Below are 27026 nucleotides of genomic sequence, written 5' to 3'. Positions count from 1 at the left end.
ATGGCCAAACTTCCCACCCCCCCATCAGGGAAGTATGAAGCATGCTTAGTTAGGTTAACAGAGAAGCAAGGTTTATTGGTAACTCAGAAGCAGATCACTGAGTTCTCAGATGCTCTGGAGTGCACGTCTTTGTGGCTTTGTCAGAGGAGAGTTTGGAGCCAGAGATGTGGAAGTTCGTGGGAGGGAGAACAACTAACTGAATACAATGGATTAAAATTGGTTTTAATAAATCCCACAAATTTTAAAAAGAGGAAAGATTTTATCTTGGATGGTCAAACCAGAAAGTACCAGGAGAAAAACAAGCAGAGGGTTGGTGCTTTAGCCCTGTAGGATACAGCACATGGGGCAGAGCTAAGGAAGTCTTTTTAAGTATTTTATTGATTTATTTTGCTTCTTACTTACTGCTCTAGAAGGTTTACCGGGCATGGCCCGTTGGTCTAAAAAACAGTTAAGTATCTCAAGTATCATTTCCTGTTGGGCAGAAAAGGAATTAAGTATTTTAAGTACCTTGCTGATAAACTTGCTTTTCAAAGTTCATTTTCCATTCAGCCTACACCTGAGCACATGCCCTTAGGATATTCCCCATCTCCTGACCCTCCTCCCCCAATTCTGCCTTCTTGGGCTGGAGGAAGAGGAGGAGTAGGAGGGGCAATGACACCATCAACATTACCCATGAAGCAGTTTTGATCTCCCCCTATGTCCTCATTACAAGAGGTAGGGTTCAGCTCCAGGGCCCCCAGCAAAAAACACTTGGGGCTTGATGGCAACTGCTATTATATTCAGAGAGACTTTAAGCAAGTCAGTGGGGGAAAGGGATTGCAATTAGGGAGACTAGAGCTGTATGCTGCTGGGACTACAGAGATAATCCCCTGGAGAGCTGAAACCTGTCCCTATCTGGCTCATAGATCTCTTGCCTCCACACACACTTGGATTGACCATTTCACTTCCTGAGAGTGCTTACAAAACAGTGTCCATGCATACACTGATTTCCCAGTCACTGGCCAAAGATTACAGCAAACCTATATGTCTGGAATAGGACAATCAATAACAGTTGAATTTAATATTACCCCTTTGAGATGGAAATTTGAAGACATCAAGATGCTCCTCAAAATAAGAGAGGGAGCCACAGATAACTTTAGAGAACTTCTAAATTTAACTTTATGTATTAAATTTTTTTTTTTATTTTTGAGGGAGATGGATTGGCTCCAGCAGACAGGTTTCATAACCCACTGGAAGGGCAGTAGCCAGTGTGAGCAGCTGCAGTATCTTTAGATATTTTCCAGGTGATGTGGAAATATCCAGAAAGTGGTGAATGGAAGGGATCAGATAGGTTAATTGCTTGGGGAAGAGGGTTTGCTTGTATCTCAACAGATGAAGAAGAAACCCAATGGGTACCAATGAGCCGTATCCACTTTGTCCATCTGCGAAAGACAGAAAAGACCCAAGAAACATTGGATGGTTCCATTGTTGACTGTGCCTACAACTGAAAGAGCCTGGCAGTTAACCCTTTGTGTACTCATGAACATCAAAAATAATTGTCAATGAAACTGATTCAGACTTCACAACCTGCAGGAATCAATGGATTCCCTGACACATAAGACTGATGCAGGACTTCAAAACCTGCAGGAATCATTGGATTTCCTGACACATGAAGAGATGGATAATAGATTAGTTTTGGACTATTTCTGCTGAAGGAGAGGTATATGTGTGGTTGTGAATTGATAGTTATTTTTTACACCTTCCTTTTGGGACTCATAAAAATCTTGTATAGTATTTTGTTTATTCATATTGTTTGTTATGTTACTATTTGCTTGTATGATATTACAACTTGCCTGTGTAATTTCTCCCATGGTGATGGATTTAGCCACTGGTATATACCTGCATCAATTAAAACAAAAGAAAGGGCGAGATGTAGAGGGTCACAGACAGTGGGGAAACTCTGGGTGAGGTATAAGACCCTTCAGCTCAGAGGGTAGCTGCTAACAATATCTGGTTCAGCTCCCCATCTACCCTAAGGGCTTTCGGCCTTCCTGAGAAGTCAGGGGGCAGTGACAACCTGTGTTGTGATTGAAGCAGAGTAATACCAGGTGACAAACTTCATACAATAGCAAGTTGTTTATATGGTCCCATGTGCCCAGTATATGCTGGGAATATGCCCAGAGTTTTTGTTACATAAGGGTATGAGGGTATAAAAAGGGGAATGTCCTTGAAATAAATGGACTCCATTTTTCCACCATCCTTGGGAGTCCCTCCTCATCACTTCTCTACTAGGATGGATATTTTAATTACTCTTGCATGGAGGCTCTAAAAAGCAATGGTATGTTTTGTCATCCCAATTTGGGAGCTCTAGAAAGCAGGACACAACACATCAGCTTCTCTATTCTATGATTGCAGATTAGCTTTCTTTCTGGAAGTCATTGGGGTCTTATATCCCTTTGGTCTAGACCAATGATATTAAACTCAAATAAAAATGGGGTCCACTAAACCCTATCTAAGGGTCCTTTTGGACAATGTATGAATTTAGTTTTAAAATATAGAGTTATCTGTGTTTTACTGTATTTTTATTTGTTTTGTTAAATATCTCGTTATCATATTTTGTTCTGGTATGAGCATATTTTGGAGTGTTGGGAGCATTGTGTTTGACATCTTTAATCTGGACTGCAATAATATCTTTTTATGAGTCTCAAATATGTTGTTCATGTTATTCCCCTTCCAGATTGAATATTTTTCCTGTTTAAACCCCATGCTTTTTGATGGCCTTCCAGTAGCTTCAAACCAAGTAGAACCGCAGGTAGAAAGGAAAGAATGAGCTGAAAAGTTCAGCTCCTGCCCTCTAAAAAGGAAAACTTCCCCTCCAAGAGTCTTCCAATCAGAGAGAAGAGGCTAAAGAGTTTGGGGTATCCAATGTTGAATCAAACAGCATGATGATGAGATTTCAAGTGATAAACTTGAGCATTTTGTTCTAAGAAGTTCAAACCAAGCAAAATTGCAGATGAAAATTAGAGAAAAACAGAAATCTTTCCTTGGCTCATCTTTTTACCTCTGAGCCTCAAGTCTGGCAGCCAGTTTGTTTCAATTGAGATGCTGCGAATTAAGTCAAGATTGCTATCTAGACTATCTCTTTTACTTGCACAACATAATACAATACATGATAACCACATGTAATAAATTATAACCAATCTTACCCTTTCCTACTTCCTTAACAATCCAGTAGTGTCACAATACTTCAAAGTCCTAGAAACGTCAGTCTCAGTCATATACATATGCAATACATTTCATTAAAATAAGCATCCAGGAAATTTTGTTGTATTTGTTTTATGATTTCAAAGGTGTATATATTCTAAATATGCAATAATAAATAATATTTTATCCATTGAAACAAAAAAAACCTGAAATAAGTTAAACTTATTTTTTAAATTAACAAGTAAATAGTACTTAAAATGTAAACTTTATAAAAGAGACAAGGTAAACTATATATCTCCATCTTTTTAAAATTGAGGTTTGCTTGAGCACATCTAACACACCCTGTATATATATATACATACATACATACATACATACATACCTATGATCCCTCAGGTGCTATATAGATGCTATTTATTGGCTACTTTCTTGTCCTATCTTCCTTCTTGAGTAGCCTCTGCAGATGGATGATGGCTGCACACCAGACATTAAATCTTTGGTTTCTGGCTTTATAAAGGCTTTATAAAGGCACTAAGAACTCATTTACTGTTTTTGAGAATTATAATGTAATACCTTGAAACAATGGGGCTAGAATTGAGTACAGTGACAGGACTGTAAGGCTCAGAATGGTGGTTCTTTAAATAAGTTGTTCTTTATCCTTGTATTTATTTATTAATTAACCAAAAAGTGAATGACTTCCAACCTTGCTTTATATTTGATTTCTGTGACTCCCTTTTCATTCCCTCTCAAAAGTACCATTTTGACAAAGTTTCATTTTTTTTAATTACAGAAAATTAAAATGAACTATGTTTAGAGAATTTTGTAATATCTTTTAAAGTGACTAGAGATTCCTGGATGAAATTATGGCTGAGTATACGTCATCAAGAAAAATAAATCAAACATTTTCAGGGTTGCAATGCAGCTTTACTGTTTGATAGAAGCTTTCCCCCCCCTTTTGTTTTCTACTATTTGATGTCATCTTGAATTCCCTTATTACTTATCTCTTTATTTAAAAGAAATTTAAATAACTTTATGTTGATATTTTCTGTTTCCTATATCACTGTAGTTATTCCAGTATCCCTTTTTTCTCTCTCCCAGAGAGCTGTCCCAGTAAAAAAAAAAAAAACACACACACACACATCACAACTGATACATTAAAAAGCAAAACAAAACAAAACAAAAACCAAGCACCTATCTCTTTATATAAACATTTTGAAACATTCTATCTGAACCATAAGGACCAGTTAGGTAGTAAGTAATAATAGTAACTTGCACTCATTGCTTAAAGTTCAAGGTGAACAAAATTTCCTTCTTTGGTTCTTCACAATTAGCATCAGGCTCTGTAGGAAGTGGACAATGGAACAATGCCAGGAGTTGTGGTAGAAACCATACTGCTACCATAGACTTCTGGAGCCTTGAGATTGTGGCATTCATTAACCTCTGATAAAGGGCACTGAGATATCCGGTGTCTTTCCTACTGTTGGTAACAGGTCATTACAAAGCTGAGATAAAACAATTTCATAAACTAGCAGAACAATATCAAAGGGAAGCATTACTTATGTGTCCTGTTCATAGCTGTGGAGGAAAATACGCCAGTAAAGTGAATCAGAAGCAAATGAAGCAAGTTTGGAACTTTGGTGAATTGGTGACATTTCCATGCAATTCTTCTTACATTAGTAAGGTGTTAAGAGAGCAGAAAAATTTCATCAGAGAAGAGAAAACAAGATTGAACATTTTGACCAAATATAGTATTGAAAGAGACCTTGTGAATCCTAATGTTGATTTTTAAAAGAAAACAGCATTCCAAGAGGCCCTCAGATTATTTGTAAACCTTTCATTTCATTTAGGACCATTATGAGAGAGGCCAGTGGATAGATGCATAAGTTATAGTGGCTAGATAGCAGAAACTGGAAGTCAGCTAGATCAGGTTCTGCTTCTGACACATATAAAGAAAATAACTTAATTACTTGGTGCTCCAGATAATTGAATAAACTATTTGCTCTATTTGTACAGGAATGTTCTTCCTTTGGAATACTATTTTATATCAATAAAATCACATTTCCATTCTATTTCCCTTTCTTTCTCCTCCCTCCAAAGCACCTTAAATGTATATAGTATCTGACAATTTAAAAAGTATTTTCCTCAGAAGAACTTTGTGAGATGGACAATAATAATAATAGCTAACAATTATATAGTGATTTATTATTTGTTTTGCACCTCATATCAACCCCGATGAAGAAACAAACTCAGAGAGATTATGTGACTTGATCTGCTTATTGATGGATCTGGGAATAGCTGCTAAGTAACAGATGAGAATTAATACAAATCCTCCCCTGACTTCAGAGCTAGAGTCAGCATCAGTGCCAATGTCTTTTTGATGGGGGTTGAAGTCCCTTTAAGATTCCTTTCTTATTGCCCAACCCATAGCTGACCTTGATTCACAAATCCTGGTCAAAGGAACCCTTTTGAATATCTGGGCCCAGCCCCCCACTCTCAGCTCAGCTCCCCCCAGCCCTCACCTGATCTGAGCTAACTGAAAAGCCCGCCAAGAACTTAGGGGTTCGCCCATCATCTTCTAGGTATAAAAGAAATGAGCTGAAACGCCCTCATGGCAGGAGCCCTCCCAGCCAACACATGGTATCCTTCCAGCCATGTAAGGGTTCCTGCCCGCCCAGGGACCACCTTTGGCCTTGGCGCCTTTCTAACTTAACTTTACTTCCAAATTTCTACAATAAACCTTTTATTTATCAATCTAGGTTTTCGGGCCCGTAAATTCATTTTACAGGGGACATTGCACCTCATGGGATTATCTTATTATCTATGCGCCGAGAAATGGGGTTCCCCCTTTCCTTTCCCTCATTATTTTCTGTTATACAACATGATTCTTTTCCCTAAAGAGAAATATAAAGTCATAGTTTTCCTTTTATCTTGTCTTCACAAAATATGTTGCCTTTCAATGGCAATCCAAAAAATTCGACAAACACCTGTTGTGTCCCTGTGCTAAGTGCTGAGAATTATGATTATATCCTCTAAATATCTAAAGGGGAAGACAACACACAAAAAGAAACAGGAAAGGGATTGCAGTAACAGAACTAGGACTGGGAGCATCTGGTTCCATGGAGCTGAAACCAGACATGAGAGCAAATGCAAAGTTATCTAAGATCAGTTTCTGCGCTCTATGAAGGAAGGCATTGAGAAGAGTTAGATACTCTGCCCCGCAGCCCTCCAATTAGAGTAGAGAGGAGGCTGAAGCAGGTGGTATTAGTGAAGACTTGCTTGAATTAGCAGCATGGTAATGAGTTAAGAAAAAATGACCTTTTCCTGGGAGTAGCATTTGCGTTGAAAAGGGGCAATCTCAACCCTTTCTACATGCACAAGTAATCCCATTCCATCCAGAATGCCCTTCCTCCCAACCATCCTTACTTGTTCATTAATATTCAATCTCTCCTTATCTACTGGCTATTTCTCTGTTGCCTCCCCTATTTTAAAAACAACAACAGCAAAAAAAAACTTCACTTGATCCAGCCATCTCTGCTAGTTATTGTCCTATATCTCTTCCTTTTTGTGTATATATTTTTTGAAAAATGTTTCTAATTAGGTCCTTCACTTTGTTTCCTGTTATTCTCTTCCTAATTTTTCTAGAGTTCCTGATCTCTTAACAATTGCCAAATTTAATGTTCTTTCCTTAATCCTTATCCTTCTTGACTTCTCTATAGTATCTGACACTGTTCATCACCTGTTCTTGAGGTCTTCTTCCCTCTAGATCTTTGCTTCTCTGCCTGCTTCTTCTTTGTCTCCTTTTTGGGATTTTTATCTATATTATGACCATGAGCCATGGTTGTCCCCCAAGGCTCTGTTGCAGGTTCTTCTCTTTTCTAGCCTAATTTCTTTTCATTTTCTCATATACCATTTAACTTGGTATATGATGGTTTGATCTCATCAGCTCCCATGGATCTACTTTATCTAGTCCTAACACTTCTCTCCTGGCCTTCAATTCCAAATTTCCAATTACTTATTGGACACCTCAAACTCCTATAGATATCTTAAACTCCATATGTTCAAAACGAAACTTGCTATATTTCCTCCAAAACCATCTTCTTTTTCAGACTTCCTTATAACTGTTGAAGTCACACAATCCTTCCAATCTCTCAGCCTCACAACCTAGATATCAGTCTTGATTTCTTATTCTTTTCACTTACCGTATCCTATCAATTAATTGCCAAATCCTGTCAAATTTACCTTTGTGACATCCCTAATATATACCTCCTTCTCTCCTCCAAATTGCTACCATTTTAGTGCAGGTCTTAATTGTTTCAAAACAGAATTATTATAATAGCTTTCTGCTTGTTCTTTCTCAAATTTCTCCTTACTACTATAGATCTTATACTTAGATATCAGTTATCTTCCTTAAATGAAGGTCTAATCATGCTATTCTCTCCTATTGAATTAATCCAGTAGCTACCTATTGCAATCAAAATCAAGCATAAAATTCTGTCAGTTGATCAAAATTAGTTTAATTAATAAATGAAGATATAAATAAATAATCATTAATAGACCAGTTCATTCTCTTATCTACTTTCCCACCTTCCCTCTACTTTTATAATCTTGACCTATATCTTGCTACTGGATTCCCATGATCTTTGCAAAGAGAGTGAGGCTGATGTCTTCACAGCTCTTAAATTCTCACTCAATCCAAATAAATCCTCACTTAAATCCTAATCATCTGCAAGTCAAGACATCACTCTCCTGATATCATTGATCCTCTTTGAGTGCAAAGGATAAACAACAAACATAGTCAATTTATTTTTCTTATCTATAATCTTTTTGGTCAGTCAATACTGAAATACCTACTATATGTCAGCCTGTTTTAAGTGAAGGATTATAGGAACAAGTGCCAATTCTTCATTTATTTAATTTCTTCTTTGTATATTATGAAATGTTAAACTTGAAGAATCTATAATAATCTTTTTCTTGAAAGAATAGTAGGTTTATATGTATATATACACAAATACACATGTATACACATATATATATACATACAAGTACATGCATGCATATATGCATGCATATATTTCTTGAATAATTTTAAAACCTCTTTTTTTTATATGTAAGAGGAAAAGCCTTTCCAAGGAATAATTACAATAAATATTGTATTTACTTCCCATGTTCTCTGATATGTCATACATGTAGATCTAAACTTAACATTGTACATGTATTTGTGAATATACAATTAATACTTGTATTTATTTACATATATAATTTATGTATACATGTATGTGTATGTAACATGTATATTATATATACAAATATAAATGCTATTTGTATGGTGTCTAAATAAATGTTAAATATACATAGTAAACAGAATATTAATCCTTGGAAAAGATTTCCATCTCTCACAGCAAAAGAAGTTTTAATCTTCATTTAAGAAATGTCAGTGTTTTCATCTGGTTTCAGTTTATGATCAATCTTAGTGGAACATTAAAATTAATTTTTCGGGGTTTTGTTGTAACAGTAGAAAATAAAATTCATAACCTCTTTATTTGGAATATGTGAAAAATAATAGTTTCCACTTAGCTGAATTCAAAACTTAAATAGTTATAGTGATTAATGATAAAAATAAGAATAGATCACTTTACTTTATATTGGAATTTTAAAAAAATATTTATTTAACTTTTGGGGGTTATATTTGAGTTCCAAGTTGTTTCCCTTTCTCTCTCTCAAACTTGCATTAGGGAAGGCCAACATTAAACAAGATGCATATGTAAAACTATGCAATACATTGTTCCATATATTAGTTTTTTCCCCGGGAGGTAGATAGAATCTTTCTTTATAAGTCCTTTATAGTTGATTTGAATAGTCATATAACTCAGGGTAGCTTAATAATTTATATTTACTCTTCAGCAATATTGCTGTTATCATATACAACATTCTCTTAGTTTTGTTTTGGTGGATCATTTCATGCAAATCTTTCCATGTTTTCCTAAAACGAACCTGCTTATCATTTCTTACAGCACAGCAGTATTCAGTCACAGTTGTATGCCGCAATATATCCAGCTATTTCTCAATTGATGGGTATCCCCTCAGTTTCCAATTCTTTGCCATTACAAACAGAGCTATTATAAATATTTTAGAATTTTTGCTTTTCATTTGTTTAAACTATATACAACTTTTTTTTGTGTGGTTTTCTTGGCAAAGATACTGGAGTGGTTTGCCATTTTCTTGTCCAGCTCATTTTATAGATGTGGAAGCTGAAAGAAACAGTTAAGCTAAGTAGTCACACAACTAGTAAATGTCTGAGGCCAGATTTGAACTCAGGGAGATGAACCTTTGAAACTTCAAGTCTATCACTCTATCCATGGTGCCATCTAGCTGCGTTACAATAGGAGTTATAGTTTCTTTTAAGATTTTGGAGGTCAGGGCAACTAGGTGGCTCAGTGGATAAAGCACCAGCCTTGAATTCAGGAGGACCAGAGTTCAAATCTGGTCTCAGACACTTGATACTTCCTAGCTGTGTGACCCTGGGTCCCCTGGCCTCAGAAAAAAAAAAAAAAAAGATTTTGGAGGTCTTTTTGTTTGTTTGTTTTTGAGACTGTGTCTTTTTATCTCTCAACAAAACTGGAAAAGCAGTGGTCACTCAAGAGGCCCATTCCCAATACTGATCAACAAAGAAGCTTTAACCTGCTCCAATTTTTCAGACTTGGGTAGGTTTAAACCCCACCCCCCACCCCCACCCCCTCCTGCCTTAAGCATTCTATGGTCCTCCACACCCAGGGAGTCAACATATCAGAGCCAGACTGGCTTTAGTCCCATTGTAGTCAGAACTTCTGCACTCAAATGATTTACTAGCCTTAGAGTCCCCAAAGGAAACAATAAAGCATGTTTTAATGTTTTAAGCTATTATTTAAGTTTCAAATTATTTATTGTTTTTACTGAGTAGTTTTAGTCATGTCCAACTCTTTATGACCCTATTTGACATTTTCCTGCAAAGGTAATGGGGTGACTTGCAATTTCCTTCTCCAGATCATTTTACAGATGCAGAAACTGAGGCAAATAGGGTTAAGTGACTTGCCCAGATAGTAAATGTTTGAGTTCAGATTTAAATTCAGAAAAATTAATCTTCCTGACTCCAGGCCCAGCACTCTCTTCACTGTACCAGAAAAAATATATATGTTCTTTTCCTTTTGTCCTGATCAGGGGTTCTCAAACTACGGCCCACCAGCCAGATGCGGCCAGTTAAAGACATTTATGCGGCCTGCCAGGTTATGGCAAATGGGCTGAGGGGCAGAGACAGAGTGTGAGTTTTTGTTTTTACTATAGTCCGGCCCTCCAACAGTCTGAGGGACAGTGAACTGGCCCTCCCCTATGTAAAAAGTGTGAGGACCACTGGTCCTGATGTTAAGGGCAGGTCAATTTTCTGAGGGCCCTCACAGATGTGAATCATAACACATTTGAAGGAATTGCAAATCAACCTTTACTGACACAGATGTGGAATTGGGAACGAAATAAATTGGAGGCAAGAGAGAAGAGGAGAGAGGTCAGAGAATGTGACTGCCTCTCAGGCTTCTTGTATTGTTATCATCCTCTCATATGAAGGGATCTATTCTGCTGGTCAAAATCAGATCCCCAGTAGTCACTAGTGGGTGGCTCCTGTAAACCTGATCAACTTGGGAAATAGACCCATAGTTTTATAATTATTTGAGCATAATTCCAGATTGTTCTTCAAAATTATTGGATCAGTTCATAGTTTTACCAACAGTGTATTAGTGTCCCAATTTTTCTACATTACCTCCAACATTTCTTGTTTTCCTCTTCTATCATTTTAACCAGTCTAATAGGTGTGAGATGGTGTTTCAGAGTTGTCTTAACTTGAATTTTTAAAATCATTAATGATTTAGACTATTTTTATATGACTATATATAGCTTTGATTTATTTCTTCAAAAACTTTCTGTTCATATCCTTTGACCATTTATTTTGGAGAATGACTCATATTCATATGAACTTGATAAAGTTTTGATATTTTTGAAATATAAGGCTTTATCTAATAAAGTACCTATAAAACCCACCACTACTATCAATTTTCTGCTATATCTACTGTACCACCTAGCTGTCCCAGGATATATGGAAAACATCAAAAATGAAATTCCAAAGATATCAAAAGAAACAATTCTAGTGAGAAGGAAAAATGAGTTGTCTGAAAAAGCCAATATAGTTATATAGAGCTAACCAAGTTAGATTTTAAGAGAGCATGAACTGAAGATGAAAGGGCAGGAAATGGTTTCAGGAATGCTTGTGAACAAAATGAACGGATTTGGTGAGGAATACTAAGGGCAAGAATAGAGTTTTATTTTTGTTTTACCTATTTTAGGAATAAAGAGAAACAAAGGATTATGCATTATTAGCATACATGACCTAATGATAACTGAAAGTAGGCAGAACTATTAAGCTCCTACTTTGCTTCTATTTTCTCTTTCAAGGAAAGTGATCTTTGGATAGGAAAGGTAGTAACAAAAATGATTGTTTAGGAATTGAAACAAGATAAATAAGGAGATAGAAAAAGACACATAAGTGTATTTGAATAAGTTTAAATCACTAAGCTTAGATAAATCACATCCTAGAGGATACAAAATAAATCTACAAAAATCAAAAGTATTTCCATAAAATTATAAGAAAACACAAGAAGCAATATTAGAAAAGGAAATCACATTCCAAATAACTACAAAATAAATAAAATATCTAAGAATCAACCTCCCAAAGCTCACAAAAGGTTTGCAGATTTAATTACAAAGCTCTCTTTAAAGAATTAAAGAGCAATCTAAATAGTTGAGGAATATTCAGTGTTCATGGTTGGGCCATGCCAGTGGATAGAGCACCAGTTCTTAAGTCAGGAAGACTTGAGTTTAAATCTGATATCAGACACACTTAACACTTTCTACCTGTGTGACCCTGGGCAAGTCACTTGACCCCTATTGCCTCAGTCTAAAAAAAGATTAAATGAGCCATTCTCCAATTGATAAATGATCAAAGGATATGAACAGGCAATTTTCAGATAGAGAAATTAAAATCATTTCTAGCCATATGAAAAAATGCTCTAAATCACTATTAATCAAATTAAGACAACTCTGAGGTATTACTACACATCTCTCAGATTGGCTGAGATGACAGGAAAAAATAATGATAAATGTTCCGGGGAGTGTGGGAAAACTGGGATACTAATAAATTGTTGGTGGAACTGTGAACTGATCTAACCCCATTCTGAAGTTCAGTTTGAACTATCAAACTGTGCATACCCTTTGATGCAGCAGGGTCTCTATTGAACCTGTATTCCAAAGAGATCATAAAAAGGGAAGAGGACCCACATGTACAAAATTGTTTGTGGCAGCCCTTTTTGTAGTGGCAAGAAACTGGAAACTGAATGGATGCCCATAAGTTAGAGAATGGCTGAACAAGTTATGGTATATGAATGTTATGGAATATATAGTTTTATAAGAAATGATCAGCAGGATTTCAGAGAAGCCTGGACTGATGCTAAGTGAAATGAGCAGAACTAAGAGATCATTATACTTTGCAACAACAAGATTATATGATAATCAATTCTGATGGACTAACTCTTTTCAACAGAGAGGTGATTCAGGCAAGTTCCAATAGTCATGTGATGACCCATCACATCTACATCCAGAAAGAGGACTGTGGGGACTGAATGTGGATCATAACATATTATTTTCACCTTTTTTTGTTGTTTGCTTGTTTTTTGTTTTCTTTCTCATTTTTTTCCCTTTTTTGATCTGATTTTTCTTGTGCAGTGTGATAATTGTAGAAATATGTATAGAAGATTTTTTTTTGTTTAACATATTTAACATATATTGGATTACTTGCCATCTAAGGGAGAGATAGGGGGGAAAGGAGGGAGAAAAAAAATTTGGAACACAAGGTTTTGCAAGAGTGGATATTGAAAATTATCTATGCATGTATTTTTAAAATAAAAAGCTTTAATTAAAAAAAAAAGATTAAGTCAAACTTGAATGAAGAGATATGAGACAACACTTCCGAAGTATTTCTTTGTGAAGGTGTTACACATTGTACGTGTTTTTGCATGTTCTTATTGGCTTGATCAATTGCATGCTTTTTTTTTTCCCTCTGAAAACAAAAAAGCAAACAGAAACAACACCCAATATTTATCATATGGGATGGTTCTTGGGGAGGGAAAAGGAAATGATACATGAGACATTATGGTAATCGAAGAAATAAAAAAATCCAATACAATTTTTTAAAATTATATTTCAAAATACTGAAATTACTTCAGATATGATTCATAAAAAAATTCCCATTATAGTGTGGGAATTCCTTTAATTGATGCAATGTAGAAACCCATCTGTAATTTATTGTCTTAGAGTTTATGAAGGAACTAAGAAGTTAAGGAACTTGCCCATGATCACAATAATATAGGTGGGAAGTAGACTTGAATCTGGGTCTTTGTCACCCCCAATTCAATCCTCTATCCACTATGCTTCTAAGTACAACTTTAGTCCAGTTGAAATTTTCCAATTTATGTTAGAACCTGAAATACACTTCCTCACTTATTTAGACTTTTAGTCTCCATAAGCCATAGCTGGGTCAGGTCCATCATCTATAAAATGATGAGGTTGAACTAGATGTTCTCTAATCCTCTTTCTAGCTCTAATTGCCTGTACTTTTATATCTATGATCTATAAAGTAATTTGAGCTTTTCATGAAAGAACTTTTAGTTCCTGAGCACAAATATGGGGAATTGATTTAAAATGAAATAAATTTCAAATGAAAAATATCTTGATTCTATTTCTAACTCTTACACTAATTGGCTATATTACCAAGTTATCCAGCCTCTGGCCTCAGGTTCCTTATTTGTAAAGTTAGATATTACATGTCTTCTAAGGTCTTTTCCCACTCTAAAAATTCCTTGACTATATTATCATCCAAATGATATTTTATATATTTCATTTAAAATATCATATTGTTTGTGCCTGACCTGTGGTAGAGTATTCTTAGTTTGTATTGGTTTGATCAGCCCCAGTCTGAAATACCTTGACTCCAACATAATGATGTCACTGTGGTCCTCTTCAAGAATCCCAAAGGAAAGTAAGCATTCCCATTCACTAAATACGATCTCCCTGAATATATATCAGGAATTTTACTGATTTTTTTTCCAAGGGAGCTCAAAATGAGTATTTAATGATTAGGGATAGGTACATTCCTAACAAGAAAAAACAAAAAACAAAAAACAAACAAACAAAAAACTTTATCATCTTATCCCACAGTGAGAATAAGCAAAACAACTCCATTGTTCTTGAATCTATCTCTGCATAAGGATACATATTTCTTGGACTATAGCTTGTGGCTAAACCATTGGCTAAAAACAGTAACAGGAAAAGAGATACACAAAACAAATGGTAACTTTGAATAATGGAATAATGGTGGGGGCAGCTTGGACAACAGAATTTTGATCTAAGTCCTAAAATAGGAGCATGAAAATCCTCATAGACACGACATGTTCTTTTTTTTGTAATAAAATATTTTATATGGTTTCAAACATCAGCTGGCCTTGGAGCAAAAGTTAATTCCACTTTGAAACAAGATACATTGTAAATATATCAAGAGACTTGGCTGTAACAGAGATCTTTGTAAATAAATGCTGATTGGCTCTGCTAAGGCAGTTCTCTGGAGCGTGGAGCTCTTGACTTGGCAGCTTGTAGAGCTTTCTCTCAGACCGCAAGTTCTTGTGGGGGTGAGAGCAGGGAAAGGGCTTGATGGTCATGTTCTCTCTGAAATGCCTCATGGAGGCTAATGGAATATTGCCTTTCTATTATTAGCAGTAGTTTGAAAGAACAGATTGAGCAGTGAGGAGAGGCAGGAGGCACCCTGAAAGGTTGGAACTAACAGTTCGACCTTGAAAGGGTTTGCATATTAAACTGGCTGGATGGGTAGGAGGGAGCCACTAATATATCTGGACCATCTACAGACATCCAGGTGACCAGTGGATAGAGTGCCTAACGGATGGAATCAGGAATGTTTGAAGTAAAAAGCTGCTTCAGTCATTTAATTCTCTATGACTGTAGGCAAGTCATTTAATGTCTGTGTCTCAGTTTCCTCATCTGAAAAATGAAAATAATAAAGACTATCTTGAAGATCAAATGAAATTATATGTGTAAGCAGTTTATAAACCATAAGAAGTTACGTAAATGCTAGCTATCATTATTACCGGTCTAAGAGAACTTCATTGGTTATTAGAAGTGGGTAAGAAGGTTGTTCCATAGTTATTCAGTGATAGATTCAACTGTTTATTGATCCAACTCCTCTATCATCTTAATTCTCTTGCCAGCCTAGGGCTGAGAAGATCAATCAAAGAAGGGAAAATGTGAACTGTCCTAGGATAAAAATCAGTGGGAGTTCATACTTAACCATATTCACGTAAAGGTATGAACAAGAGTGATATCTCTGAGTCCCATCTAACTCCCAGGGGAGACTGAAGATCCCTCTGCTTTTGATGCTCATGGATTATGGGAATGTAATAACATTTCAAAGTATCTCAAAACTCTTAACTCTTCATGGGAAGAAACAAATTCCACATTTTTCTTTTTTCTCCCCTCTTGATCATCTCCTTCCTCTTTTGCCTTCAGATTTAACATTCCCATAAAAGGCTTACATATATTCTGTGGACTTTCATAGGTCTAAAACAAATCTGACACATCAACCCAGGACATTGTAGTTTGTGGCTTGCTTTGCACATGGTATCTTACTAAATTTCTTTCCGTTTTCAACTTCCTGCCACCTTTCCTCCCCTACATCCCATGGCTTTGAGGTTGTTCCCATTCATTTCTATTTAGTTTTTTTTTTAACCTTTCTTCTTTCCATTCAATATCACCTTTAAAAATAATTCTTGGTCTTCTTCTCTTATACTTATTTACAGAGCTATTTCTGTTTGTTTTTCTTTGCTTGTTTTGTTGCTATGATTTCTCTTTTAGCACTTACAAAATAATTCTTGTCTATTCCCTAGTCAACATTTTAAATTCTGGTTCTCCTTAACTGCTGTGTTTAAGCCATTATCTAATATGAGCCATCTTTTACTTTGATGATCTTTATTTCTACCTTATTTTACCTACGTATTGAAATTCCCAAACAGAACTCATGGTCACTGAAATTGTTTATTTTCAAGATTTTTAACTATTAGAGAATCCTTTTGGACTAAAATTAACTGATTTTCCATGTTTTTCATTATATTATTCCACCTTGAATTTAGTTCCTGGTCCCTATGGAGTCTTGAGCAAATGGTTGGTTATTTCAATGAGATTTTCTCATCCACTCTCTAATCCATCACTTCATTTGCATTTCACAATTTCTGCCTCACTACCTCAGTCATGCATGATGTCTACTGGCTCTCCTCCATTTCTCCTTTTAAATGGTTGAAGTTATTGGGGGAAGCCAAATTACCTAGGTTCCCTCTATCTTTATATCTAACTTCAACTGGACTTTAATAGTGTTTGACAATTGTTTTATTAATCTCTTATAGACTATCACACTTTACCATAGTTGTTGCCTCAAACCTTTCCTTTCTTCACCAAGAGAGTGCACTAAGTTGGATTCTTACATAATTACTTACATAAATTTTAGCTTTATTTACTTCTAATTTGATTGTAATTATAAGCTATATTAAATGAGGCATTTACACATTACTATTTCCTTGTTCTTGTATTATGTGATTTTCTTCTTTCTTTTAGATATATATAAATCAGTATTTATGCAAGCAATCTTCCTACTCTGAGTCTTCAATACCTTGTGTCGAACTACTGAAAAGTTTGAAACAACTTGTGTGAGACTTTTGAGTGATTTCCAGGGCTTTAGACTCTCCTTTCTTGATCTCAAATTGTATTTTCCATGGTGATGTATATATTTGCTTTTTCCTCCTTTGCCAATTTCCATATTGAAATCACAGAATATTATTTATTTCCTTGCTATGGAGAATCTTGTCTAGTTCTTCATAGAATTTTTCTGCTTTATCCTAAATGTTGGTGCATAAATGCCATTATCTTTATGTTGTTATTTATGTACATTATGAGTGGAACAAATTGAGATGACTTCCCATGAAGTGGTTTCCTTCTTTTTTTTTAAATAGCTTTTTTATTTTCAAAATATGTGCAGATAGTTTTCAACATTCACCCTTGCAAAATCTTTTCCTCCCTTTCCTTTACTCCTTCCTCTAGACAAGTACTACAATATATGTTAAATATGCACAATTCTTCTATACATATTTTCACATTTATCATGCTGCACGAGAAAAATCAGGTTAAAAAAGGAAAAAAAATGAGAAAGAAAACAAAAAGCAACAAACAACAAAAAACAACAAAAAGGTGAAAATACTATGTTGTGATCCATATTCAATCCCCACAGTTCTCTTTCTGGATGCAGATGGCTCTCTCCATCATAAGTCTATTGGAATGGCTTGAATCACCTTGCTGTTGAAAAGAGCCATGTTCATTAGAATTGATCATCACATAATCTTGCTGTTTCTGTGTACAATGTTTTCTTGGTTCTGATCATTTCACTTAGCATCAGTTCATGTAAATCTCTCCAGGCTTTTCTGAAATCATCCTACTGATTGTTTCTTATAGAACAATATATCCCATAACATTCATATATCATAACGTATTCAGCCATTTCTCAATTGATGGGCTTCAACTCAATTTCCAGTTCCTTGCCACTACAAAAAGGAGTGCTACAACCATTTTTTGCATATGTGGGTCCTCTTCCCTTTTTATGATCTCTTTGGGATACAGAACCAATTGAGACCTTTCTAGATCAAAGGATATGCATAGTTTGATAGCCCTTTGGGCATAATTCCCAATTGTTCTCCAGAATGGTTGGATTAGTTCACAATTCTACCAACAATGTATTAGTGTCTCAATTTTCCCACATCTCCTCCAACATTTATCATTATCTTTTCCTGTCATCTTAGCCAATCTGAGAGGAGTGTAGTAGTACCTCAGAGTTGTTTCTCTGATCAATAGTAATTTAGAGTATCCTTTCACATGACTAGAAATGTTTATTTATTTATTTATTTTGCTGAGGCGATTGGGGTTAAGTGACTTGCCCAAGATCACACAGCTAGGACGCATTAAGTGTCTGAGATCAGATCTGAATTCAGGTTCTCCTGACTTCAGGGCTGGTGTTCTATCCATTGCACCACCTAGCTGCCCCTAGAAATATTTTTAATTGAAATTTAATTGAAGTGATGTTTTTTATTGGATGCATAATGAACTCAATCTTATCAACTTCTTTACTTGTCTTTCTGAAGAGAACCTGGGAATTATCCATCTAATGAGATATAACTTTTTCATTTCTTCTTGTTTCAGTTTTCATGAGAATAAAGATATGGTTCCACCTCAATTTCTTCAGTGGTGTAAAAATTTATGGCCATTGACCAAAATATTTAACTTGAGAGTACCTATCACTAAATCAGTGTTGGTATAACAGACTGTAAAAACTATGATTCTTAGCATTCTTCCTTCCTTTTTGTACTACTGACATTATGGGAACAAAAAGAGGGTGACAGGGCTGAGTATCATTTTCTATTTTTAATTTATTTCATATCTTTTCAGGTGATAGGCTTAGTAATTTCTGGGACTGTACTTGAAGTTTCCTATTTGATATAACTTCCTGAAACTCATGTCCTGATAGCATAGTCTTCCAGAACCCTGAGTCATCTTTTTTCCATGATGAAATAGAAGTAAGATTTTGTGGAATAATTCCTTTTCAATCTCAACAAATGAATCTCTACTGGATGAATACATCAAGGACTGGTGTGAAGTCATTTTTGTGTGGGAGCTTTCTCAAACAATTAAGCTTGTACTATAAGTCAGGATTCCTTTAAGAAACATTCATTTTGCCAACTGTGATAGATGCTGGATGAGATAGAAGGTGTAGGTATGACATGGTTTCTGCCCTTAAAGATCTTATGAGGGAGTTAAAGGAATGATATAAACATAGAAATATGTAATATACACAGAACTATAATAGTATAATAGATAGCAAATTGCATATTGATACAATTAATACAACTAAACAATTTGTTATTACTACTTAGTTTTACATGGAAATATCATATTGTAGAAAACAAAATTCTAAGTAAAGTTTGGTGTAGCTAAGTGATGCAGTAGATAGAATGTTGCACCTGGAGTGGGCAAGACTCATCTTCCTGAGTTCAAATCTGGCTTCAGATACTTCCTGGCTATGTGATTCTGGGCAAGCCATTTAACTCTGCCCCAATTTCTACATATTTAAAAATAAACTGGAGAAGAGAACAGCAAACCACTCCAGTATCTTTGCCATGAAAATACCAAATGGGGTCACAAAGAGTTGGACATAACTAAAAATAACTGAACAATAAGTAAAGTTTAAAGGGTAAGGTTTTTCCTTTTCTTATTTTAAACTTATAAATGGCATTAGGCACTATGGAACAGATAGCATTTGAGTGGACTTTAAAGAATGAGTAGAAATTCAGTAGGCAAAAAGGTCAATGGAGAGAATAATTCTGTTAATAGGGAATATGATTGAAAATTCACAGTTCAAAAATTCAGAGAGTTCTAGAAGCAGAAAATAGGATCTTTTGGTTGTAGTACAGGGTGCATAGAGGAGAGTAGTATGAGATTGTTTTGTTTTGCTTTTTTGGACTGATCTATAAATTCATTGGAATAAGGCATCAGTTTTCAAACTTTTTGTTATCAGGACCCTTTCATACTAAAAAATTATTAATGTTTTCTCTCTTCCCCAACTCCCTTCTCCCCAAAAACTTTTTATTTATGCAGGGTTTTAGCTATCAATATTTATCATGTTAAAAATAAATTGTTTTAGTTTTGTTATGAAAATAATTTTGACCTCAAGGACTCCCTGAAAGGGGAACCTCAAGAATCCTCAGGAATCCCCAGACCTTACTATGAGAACAGCTGCCATAGGGAACTCCTCTTTGCCATTGCAGATTTGTATCTACTGCCATTTATATTTAGATAGTTGTCTGAGGCCAAAGAGAGATTTAATATCTTGTTAAGATCACAGTGTGTATGTACTAGAGTCAGGGTTTTATCCTGGGTCTTCCTGACCTTCAGACTAACTCATTATCTGCTCTGACATGTAGTCTTTCATAATATGAGATACATCAGGATAAAGGAAGGTAGTGCTGGTGCTGTCTAACAAAGAAACCTAGCACTCTTTCCACGGCTTCATACTCTCCCTCTTATCCTCTAGCTTACAGATTAGCTCCAATTCATTCTGTATTAGAGTACTATATCTTATTTGAGGCTTTACCAAAAGCCTTGTGTATTAGGAATATTTGTATTATAAATGAGAAAGCTGCAGTCACATAGTAAATGGCAGTTGAGTCAACTTCAAGTCACCTGACTCTAAATCAAATACTCTTTTTAGTATACCCCTCTTTGTAATAGCCTTCTGCTATATTGTAAATACAAAACAAAAATTTCCCACAGGTTTATGAAAAAATGACAAAAGAATTCCATTCAAGAGCTACAGTGACATTCTAAGGTTCTTAGAGCATTGTTCTAGGTAGAGGTATGAGGATAGGATGAGTACTAGACCTTTGATTTCATTAGTATTGAGAACTCCCAGTGGAAGATACTCCTGCTAACAATGCAGGCCAGTATATCCTCTGAAATTGAGTCCTAAAGCATTGTTTAGGGCACTGAAAAGTGTGTTTTCTTCATGCTGCTAGGGTGTTTCAGAAATGAGACTATGTCATGTGAATGAATATTGTTAACTATATGCAAAATGTTGTGGATACAAATATAAAAACAAGACAATTCTTGCCTCAAGGAGCTTTCATTCTAATGGGAAAAAAATATAGGTGATTTCAAGTGAAAGTCATATAGAAGGGTGCCCTGTATTTTAGGCTATAGTCCCAAGGTAAATGGTAATTGATTTTTAATTTTTTTCCCTACTGATAAAATCATATTCCTTTCTGAATATATCCCTTGAAAGTGTCAAGACTTTGGTGGGAAGAACTTTGTTTTCTCGATTTTCATCAGTTGTAGGTACTGAAGAGTCTAGAGCTGTCAGGTCATGATTTCCTTAAGGTTTGATTCCTTGGCTAATGGCTTCAGGGTCCAGCCTGAAATTGAGGTTATTTATCCAAGGGCTGCTGCTATTTCAGGAGCTCTTGGTTTCAGAAGCTTATTGCACCCTTTTTCCTTTCACTGTGTCTTTCTGTCAATGTCTCTCTGATTTTTCCACTATGCTTCTCATATATATGTATATACCTACATCACAGTTTGATATATATATATATATCAAACTGTGATTTTAACCAGTCTTGCAATTTTGTCAATGTACAGAACATGCTCTGTAGAAAATTCCCTCCACTAATCCACACCAACAATTTATATGTCTCTTATAGTCTTGAATTGGGGAGACAACAGAAGGGGAGAGCAGGCATTACATCTTCCATGACCACATGTTTGCATTGTCTGTCTCTTCCTTTAGTACTCAGTTCAGCACCATCTTCTTTCCACAGGAAGTTTTCTGACACCCCCCCCCCCCAATTCTCATGTCCTCCTCTGTGATCCCTGTGCATTTTAACTACAATGTATTTATTCTCCGTGTATTTTATATATCCACATAAGTGTACATATTGTCTTCCTTGGTAGAATGAAAGCTTCTTGTGAGTAGAGACTTTAATTTTTTGTCAACGCATCCCTATGACTAGTAGGCACTTGAAAAAATGCTTGTTGCATTTGCAATTTTTGCAAATTGGCAATTGCATTGAATTGCATGGAGCAGTGAGGATTTAAGTGACTTGTCCATCTAACAGAATATCAGAGGTAAAACTTGAACCCAGGTCTTTCTTATGTTAAGATTGTCACTCAAGGGATTCCCCATGTGTTTAGATGAATGCGAACAGATGGCATATACAACAATATAGAATTAGTGTTCATTTTCTCCTAATTACTATATAAAATTAAAATGTGTAAGTCTTTCTTTAAGTACAGTAACAGATAGTAAGCTTTAAGCCAATTAGAATCTATTCTAGTAAATAATTTCACTATGTTCTCCTCAGTTACCCCCTTTATTTTGTCTGGAAAATTGTTATTCAATAAAATGTTAATTTACTAAGTTTCTATATGTTATTATATTTGGAAAAAAAGATTACAGGACTAACATTACTTTTTAGTTGTAACCAGTATGTTTCACATAAACATAAAAAAATTAAGAAATTGAATAGCACTTGCTGGCCTCTTTAAGCGAATCATCCATTATTACTTTGGATACATTTGCAAAACCTGCAAGGGACATGATATACTCCAGTAGAGGCCTGTGAAACACAAGCTTTGCACATGGCTAACTTGCTTAAATTTCTAAATAAAACATTCCTATCTCTAAAATGTTTGCCAGAATAATGAATCATAGTAGGATGCCGTCAAAGAGCCAGCAGTCACTGACGTAAATTCTTTTAGCTTTCCTCTAATATTATTATAAGTGCTTTAAAGTTATCATCAAAAACTGAAATTCTAGAGCATTCCAAACCCTAGGAAAGTATTTGTACCAGTCAGTCTTTTACTAAAATATAATGGTGTCTTTTCATTAACTTGCTTACATTATTAGACATTTGAAGCAAAATACCAATGTTAGACACCTCCTCTTTCCCTCCTTCTTCTCTTCAATCTCTCACTCAATTTCCTAGCTTCCTTCCTCAGTCATGCCAGAATAAGGTGGAGAAGGACCTCAGGGAGTTATTGGTAGAAACAATAGCCAACTTTTCAGCTTTTTTATCTTTACAATATTTGGAGTCCACTTGGTTCATCTGTTCCCTGAAAATTTTGAATCCATTAGAATGGAAGATTGGAGAATTCTTTTTCCTAGTAAGTTTTAGGTTTATTTCCAGTGCTTCCCTACTGGGTTATTATAGCACAAATAGAAACATTTGTATGAACTTTTCTCTCACTAAATCTAATAAGATAAACTTGACTGGAAAATGAACAAATTGGAATTTATGGAATTGGAGTCATTATACAACCATACCAGCATATGTACCCACAGGTCAACTGGTTAAAATTTGACAAAGTTTAGTTTAGTTTATTGTAGGAGAAGGAGGAGGCTTTTCAAACATGAAAATTCTTCCTGAATTGGCTCCTATTTAAGACTATGATAAAAAGATGTACTCATCATAATAACGTTCATAGCACTTTAACATGTTATATATGTGCTAAGTAATAATATATGGCATTTTTATTTTTTGCCAAGTGCTTTACAAATACTTTCTAATTTTATTCTCATAACAATCCTACAAGTTAGTCACTTTTATTATTTTCTTTTTCAGATAAAGAAATTGAGGCAAACAGACTTGTTCAGAATCACACAGCTAGTAAGTATCTGAGGTCAGATTTGAATGCAGGATTTTCTGACTCTAAATGAAGACTCTATATTCTATCCACTATATGCACCCATTCCTAGGTCCCAATGTTGTATCAATGTGTTTACTTGGTGGGGAAATAGTATGCATCCTCATTTTTGAATGGGGAATTGAGAAGGGAAATTATGAGAAGGAGATGGGCAAGGGAGTGGTATTTAAAGAATACAGTCTTGCTACAGGCTTTAATATGAAACTCATAAAATAATATTGAGAACCACCTGCAACCAGAAAGAGAATTGTAGGGATTGAATGGGGATCACAACAAAGTATTTTCACTTCTGTTGTTGTTGTTTGCTTGCTTTTTGTTTTCTTTCCTTCTTTTTTTTCACTTTTTAATCTGGGTTTTCTTGGGCAGCATGATAGTTGTAGAATATTTATAGAATTGTGGAATGTGTATAAAAGATTGCACATGTTTGACATATAACGGATTTCTTGCTGTCTAGGCGAGGTAGTGGTGGGAAGGGAGGAAGAAAAAAATTTGGAACACAAAGTTTTGCAATGGTAAATACTAAAAACCATCTTTGCATATATTTTAAAATAAAAAGCTTTTTTTTTTTAAAAAGAAATGTATGCATGGAGTAAATTCCAACACTAATATGAAAGAGAAATAACTAAATATGGAGAAGCCAGCTCAATGTCAGACATTTTTACCTTGTATCAGTGAAAGCATATATGAATGACTCTTTATGTCAGAATAAAAAAAACCATAAAATAAAATATTGAATTTTAAGAATTACATATTTCACATGTAATTGAAGAATTTTATGTTCTTATTCATAAATTCATATACAGAAATGTGATTATATGAATTTGAGACTCTTGTTTATTTTGTGTAATATGTGTCTATATGCACATAGCCATGGGTTTGGAGCTTTTGGCCCAGAGCACAGAAAATGTCTTAAGACACTTTGGACAGAGAATGCTTCTCTTGCAACCTGATACCCAGTCACCAAATATGCTGGGGGATTCCCCTGAGGAAGCCCTCTAAACACAAGTGAGACAGCTGTTTGTTTCCATGTTTTTATCAGTTACTTGATACTATAGCCAGATTAGCTTGGCAGTCACACCTGCTGCTTTAGGGATTTAAGGGGAATTCAGAGCACTGGGGAATCCCCAGAAGATTAGGGAGACTTGAAAGTTAGTATGACTTTAAATGGCCGTTTGTTTCCTGACTAGGCTATCATAAACTTGGCTTCTCAGTTTGATTAGTATAGAGGGTTAAAATAAAACTTTTGTGGGGAAGTTTAATATAGAATTATGTTAAAATGTCTAATATTTCCCATATTTCCCATGAATACAGTAGTAAAAGAAAGTAAAATTAAAATAAGATTCATAAAATTTGTAAAAAAAAAATCACAGTGGATTTATTTAATCAAGGACAAAAAAGATTTGGGGATTTAATCAGCTTCAAGTAGATAGATGTTTTGTTAGAGTAATGATGAACAGTTGTTATTCATTATATGTCTTTGTGGAAATAAAGTAAGAGGAAATAGGTTTGCCTTGAAATTAGCTAGACTTTATACAGACTATCACAGAAATGAAACATGATGTCAAACATCTCTTTGGATGTTTAATAAAGAAATAATAAATACTCTATCCTGATTTCTGACTGCACTTATTCCTCTCCTAGGAAGGTCTTCTCTTAAGCACCATTCCTTCTGCCAGCTTCCAGATCCTGGGCATAAGCCTTTCAAGATGTGATTGGATATCAGTGATAATGTCCTGTGCCATGCCCATGTGGAAAATCACAGCCTTCATGGGCATAATTGTAGTGTCCCAGGTGATGTGGGAAACCTCTGGATATCTTGTGTGGTCCAGAGCACTGGTCAAATGCAGTGCAAGGTGTATGATTTGTACGATCTTGTCTAGCAAGCAGCTAGAGACCTCACTGTTATTGCTCTGCTTGTGGTCCCTTGTGGGCCTGCTGATCTACCTTGGGGGAGCAAGTATACCACAATCATAGAAGATGAGGAATCAACAGCCCCACTAGTTCTGACTTCAGGGGGTCATTTTCCTCATCACAGCAGTCTTTTTTTAATTTTATAATTATAATAATTTTTTTGACAGTACATATGCATGGGTAATTTTTTTTTAACAGAATTATCCCTTGTACTCACTTCTTTTCCAAATGTTCCCCTCCCTCCCTCTACCCCCTTCCCTAGATGACAGGCAATCCCATACATGTTAAATGTGTTACAGTATATCCTAGATACAATATATGTGTGTAAAACCGAGTTTCTTGTTGCACGTTAAGAATTGGATTCAGAAGGTAAAAGTAACCTAGGTAGAAAGACAATAGTGCAAAAAGTTTACACTCATTTCCCAGTGTTCCTTCTCGGGGTGTAGCTGATTCTGTCCATCATTGATCAATTGGAATTGGATTAGCTCTTCTCTATGTTGAAGATTTCCACTTCCATCAGCATACATCCTCGTACAGTATCATTGTTGAAGTGTACAATGATCTCCTGGTTCTGCTCATTTCACTCAGCATCAGTTGATGTAAGTCTCTCCAAGCCTCTCTGTATTCTTCCTGTTGGTCATTTCTTACAGAACAATAATATTCCATAACATTCATATACCATAATTCACCCAACCATTCTCCAATTGATGGGCATCCACTCATTTTCCAGTTTCTAGCCACTACAAAAAGGGCTGCCACAAACATTTTGGCACATAGAGGTCTCTTTCCCTTCTTTAGTATTTCCTTGGAATATAAGCCCAGTAGTAGCACTGCTGGATCAAAGGGTATGCACAGTTTGATAACTTTTGGGGCACAATTCCAGATTGCTCTCCAGAATGGCTGGATTCTTTCACAACTCCACCAACAATGTATCAGTGTCCCAGTTTTCTCACATCCCCTCCAACATTCATCATTATTTGTTCTTGTCATCTTAGCCAATCTGACAGATGTGTAGTGGTATCTCAGAGTTGTCTTAATTTGCATTTCTCTGATCAATAGTGATTTGGAACACTCTTTCATATGAGTCATCACAGCAGTCTTGATCCTGATCTCTCTGTGTTGGACTATTGGGTCATCAGATACTTCTACAACTTCCTGGCGATGATTCTCAGAAATGGGAGTTGGGACACAGCCTATCTGTGAACTGGGCAGCTGCAAGTTTTTTCCTAGGAGGTTGGGGATATTGTGATGCACTTAGTCTTTTGGCAGCTCCAGTGTCCAAAATATGGTCACCTAATTTGACCATTATGTGGTCAAATATTCTGCTTCTGCTCTTCCCCCAGCAGGCTCCTGAGGTCTTTCAGAATACCTAACCAAGAATTATGTGTGAATCTTAAAGGAAGTCGGGGGAATACGACAAAGACTTTCTTATGTAAGAGATGTCCACTATGCTTTCTTCTCAAAATGAAGTTACAGGTGACCTGTCAGTCTTGAGATTT

At 35.5% G+C, this 27026-nt stretch overlaps 1 pseudogene; it reads left to right on the top strand.

The window, feature by feature from the left end:
* Positions 1-26917, top strand: LOC141540600 (claudin-6-like; annotated as a pseudogene).
* Positions 26918-27026: the final 109 nt, after the last annotated feature.

Source organism: Sminthopsis crassicaudata, chromosome 4 (assembly GCF_048593235.1).
Source record: "Sminthopsis crassicaudata isolate SCR6 chromosome 4, ASM4859323v1, whole genome shotgun sequence".
In the NCBI taxonomy this organism is placed as follows: domain Eukaryota; kingdom Metazoa; phylum Chordata; class Mammalia; order Dasyuromorphia; family Dasyuridae; genus Sminthopsis; species Sminthopsis crassicaudata.
This window is presented reverse-complemented; position numbering and strand designations above follow the sequence as displayed.